This window comes from Malus domestica, chromosome 03 (assembly GCF_042453785.1).
Source record: "Malus domestica chromosome 03, GDT2T_hap1".
NCBI lineage: Eukaryota > Viridiplantae > Streptophyta > Magnoliopsida > Rosales > Rosaceae > Malus > Malus domestica.
In genome coordinates, this window is record NC_091663.1 from 16,564,945 (window position 1) to 16,569,428 (window position 4,484).

Genomic DNA, 4,484 nt, shown 5'->3' on the forward strand with positions numbered 1-4,484 from the left:
TTGAAAAAATCATTATTTCCGACCAAAAATTATGCTCCGTCGAAAATAGTTCGACAAGAGGCATATTATTTTCTACACTCAAAATGCCCTTGGAAAAGGGTTCCCTCGCCATCGGAAATAGCTGTTTTTTTTGGAGGGAATTTTTGGCGCCACATTTATGTACGATGAAACTTGTATTAGTCGGTAATAGTTGTATTTTTTTCAAAGGTGTGTTTAAGTTGTCGGAAGTAATTGTTTATTTTTGAGGGAAACAAGAGGTCGCCGGTAGTAATTTCTTTATTTTCGAGGGTTATTAGTTGTTGTTAGAATGGATTGTGTATTTGCGAGAGGAACTACATGCCGTCAAAAATGATTATCTATTTAAACTTTATTTATTTTTTATTCTATTATAAGAAGTGGGATAAATTTAAATCAACTCGTATACAACAAAAAGATTGTTAGGCTGACAATTTTAGATTAATCTAGCAAAGTTTTTTACTCTCATACTCATAAATATTTTATTCTTAATATCACATACGTGAGATTAAAAACTTCCAAAGCAATTTTAAGATACCAAAGCACATGAAAAAATTCATAATAATTCATTTACAAGTGTGAAAAATGTGAAAAAAATAATGCAAAACGCTCATAATAATTAATGTAGAAGTGTGAAAAATGTAAAAAGAATATACAATCACTCGTAATAACAAGCTTTACAACTTTCGTGAAGGGGTCAAATCTGAAATTTGACACCAGAACCATAAACCCTAGATTTATATTTAACCGTCGATTGTCATTTATGCTCTATTCTTCTCACCGGATTTTATTTTTTGAAAACATGATCTTTTAACAGATGCAAACAAATGAACGATTCAGATTATTGATATCACGTTCCAATGTTTACGGTTAACTGAAATATGAGTCGATGTTATATATTTTCTAGAGGGTTTAAAAACTCAAAGCAATAATTTCACAAACCATAAAAATCTGAACGTGATATCAATGAGCTGAACCGTTCATGTTTCTGAATTCACTAGAAGATTAAGTTTTCTAAAAACAAAATTTGAAAAACAAAATTTTGTGAGAAGAATGGAGCGTAAACGTAAACGACAATCAACGGCTAAAATTTAATCTACGGTTTATGGGATGATAGTGGTGAATTTCGGAGTTGATCTTTTCACAAAAGTTGTAGAGATTGTCATCACGAGCATTTGTATATTTTTCTTATATTTTTCATACTTCGACATTAATTAAAAAACTTTACTACAATAATAACCATAGGATTTAATCTCACTTATGTGAGATTAAATCCTTACCGTGTGTTTAGGAGAGTTGCCAAAATTTTGGCATTTTTAGCTCTTTATTTTCAAAATTTTGGCATGGCGCCCAAAAACTTGAGTCTCTATTTCCAAGGAGAGTGCCGATTATCTCTTTCTCGCAGCTTTTCTGTATTTCCTCTTCAGAAGCAAAAGCCTAGCCTCCATCCTCCATCCTCTAGTAGCCGTACGTGATGATGATAGAAACCATGGAATCCTCACACATGTTGTTTTTTTCAGTTTATATCTTATGAGGTCTGACATATATATTTTCAGGTCTCACCTGAATTTGAGATTTGGAAGCAGAAAACGAGAAGGCTAAGAGGATGGTGAAGGACGTGGCTACCTACTTCTCTATGACTTTGGGGGCTTTTGTGTTCTGGCAATCTTTGGATGAAGTCCACGTCCGGATCGCTCTGCATCAGGACGAAAAGGTAAAAATCTCTTCTTTCTCATGCTTGCAGATGCAATTTCTCTTTTAGATTGGACTTATAATTTGGGTGATTAACAATATTTTTTTTAAGAATTTGATTGAATTTCATAAACACAAGCGCAGAATTGAGAAGGTTCTCATCGAATGGTTCAATTATGGCGGAAAATCCGATTTTTAGGAAATTGGCATGAAATTTGGTGGTTAGGTTACAGGGAAATGGGAAGTAGGTGATGCTACAGAATTGGGGAGGAAATCAGGGGTGGGAGAAATACCCTATCTCTCAGACTTCTCCTGTCTCTCATTCACTTTCTTTTTCTCTCTGTCTTTCAGACTTCTCCCCTATCTCCATCACCGTGACCCAACATCATGACAGCCACCGCCGTCTCATCTCTCAATCTTGGAATATAAGTCTTTACTCTCATTGAAAGCAACCACCACCGTCCGATTACGAACCCCACCGCCACCCTCCTTGCTCCACTGTCACACTGGCTTCCTTCCCTCATTTTCCCAAACCCATTTCGCCTCCCTCTCCTCAACTGCCGTTGGCATGTCCCTAACTCACTCTCCACCACAACCACTACCAGGAGGTACATAATATAAGAAACTCAAACCCCAAGCTACCCTTCTTCTTTTTTTGTTGGTAATTTTGCGATTTAATCCATTTTTTCTTGTGGGTACTCACGGGTACGTAGTGTTATGGGTGCTCTATTCCTTAACCTTGACAGATGAAGATTTGGACACGTTGGGGTTCGAGAAGGTCACCGAGGAGTTCATCGGAGAGTGCAAGTTGGAAGCTTTGCTTCTCTGCCATAAAAAGACAGGTGCCTAAGTCGCTTCCATGTCCAACGACGACGAAAATAAGGTTTTTGGCATCGTTTTCTGAACCCCACTGTGAGTACTCTTCCAAAATCTCAAAATTTTCATTTTTTTGTTTGTTTGTTTATTTATTAATAAAATGGAGCTACCCATTTATGTAGTTGTTGATTTTCTGTGCTCTGCTAGCAGTTAGTCTGATATTTGTATCATAATTAAACTTGTGGTTGTGTGGTTTCGGTGTAGTGAGATATGAGGAATGATGAAGGAGCTACTTAAGTAGTGAGATACATGAAGGAGCTATATGAAGGAGTGATGAAAAAGCTATATGAAGGAGTGATGAAGGAGCTACATACACTGTATGTACAAAAGGGAAGATGCTTTTACCTGCACGTCTTCAAAAGAATTCAAGTTTGCATTTTCGAAGTATGGGGACTAGTGTTGATATGTTCAAACACATATCTTAGGTTTGCAATGAATGTATTGGCTTTACCACATTGATCATATATACGTTTTTATTAATGATAATACAAAATATTCTTTAAATAATGCTCAGTGGAATTTTTACGAAAAAGCATATATTTCTTGCCTCAATTTCCATTGGAAATGTCTATTATTTTATTTTTTTCCGATGAAAATAATATTTGTGACACATTAGGGTAGTAGTTAATGGTTGAAAATTGTAATTGCGACGATTGTGTAGTCTCACAAATAAAAATTATTTTGTTGGAAAAAAATTTTCTAACACAATTATTTGGTTGAAACAACATCATCGCAAAAAAAAAAGTCTTTTGGAAAGTAATTTCGACAACGATATAATTATTTACGACCACATTTCCATTTCAAAAATAAAATAAGTTTGTCACTTTGAAAATTCATTTCTGACGAAAAACTAACTACTAACAACAAGTCTTGTGCGTCGATAATAAAGTATTTTCGACAGCTAGTTGGAAAAAAGGTATTTCTAATGGGACAATTTGCGACGCCCAACGAAGGTTTTTCCTCGTTGGAAATAAGTATTTGTGACGGCAAAATGCCTTTTTCGACGACATTTGACCCTCGTTAATGACACTTCATTTTGTATCACTTCCACAACTAAATTTTCAGAGCAAAAAAAAAAAAAAACCACAATCACAATGAGAGCTTATCCCACAATTTCATCATCTTAGATGAGGATGGTAGAATGGATTCTCTAAGTTCCAAAAAAAGGGAATCTTTAAGTCTCCACACCAAGGAGAGCATTGATGAGGAGATGAGTGACCTAGGAAGATTTAGATGCTAGTAAAACCTTCATAGGGTGGCCGACCTCTAAGAGAGAAAAGGGAGCTTGTGTTCTCATCTTTTCTCCAAAAGAAACCCCAATGATGAAATGGCTATAAAGTTGCCTTTATACCACCTCACAATGAAGTGGCAAACTTGCAATTAAGCCAAGTTCACTACCCCTCTCTATATGGCCGGCCATTAAGGGTTCATTAGGTTTTCAAGCCCTTTGCATTTTCAAGTTGTCATACAACTTGAGTTAATAGGCTTGACATTCAAATCCCATTGGGCCTTGCGGCCCAAAACTAACCCGAGGTCTATAATGAACATATTCATTTGATTAATTAACATATTAATTAATCCTAGCCATAAATAATTAAACCATTTAATAATCCTTACTCATCTCCGTTGTTTCGTCAATCTCTACCTTACTCAATGTACGATCCATTACGTTCTTTTTAGCGAGGCAGTGGGCGATTGTTACTTTTAACAATCGATTGTGAATTGAAACATACTTTCAATTCTCCCTTTAGCGATTACTCACCTTTGGGCTTCCACAAACCATAAGTGACACCTAGCAGTATGTCATGGCTACCTAAGCTAATCAGAAGAGGTGGAGAACCTATTTAGTTTAGGATTACAATGCAATACGACATTTAATTTCTCTATTACAATACTCTTGA

At 35.7% G+C, this 4,484-nt stretch overlaps 1 long non-coding RNA gene across 2 annotated transcripts; it reads left to right on the top strand.

The window, feature by feature from the left end:
• The first annotated feature begins 1,366 nt into the window (after positions 1–1,366).
• Positions 1,367–3,090, top strand: LOC114824122 (uncharacterized). 2 transcript variants are annotated; one of them, XR_011579299.1, is made up of 4 exons: positions 1,367–1,482; positions 1,572–1,729; positions 2,059–2,619; positions 2,788–3,090. It is a non-coding gene; the product is annotated as an uncharacterized lncRNA (long non-coding RNA). The 2 variants fall into 2 exon arrangements; XR_003772368.2 differs by having other exon boundaries at positions 2,454–2,619.
• The last annotated feature ends 1,394 nt before the right edge of the window (positions 3,091–4,484 follow it).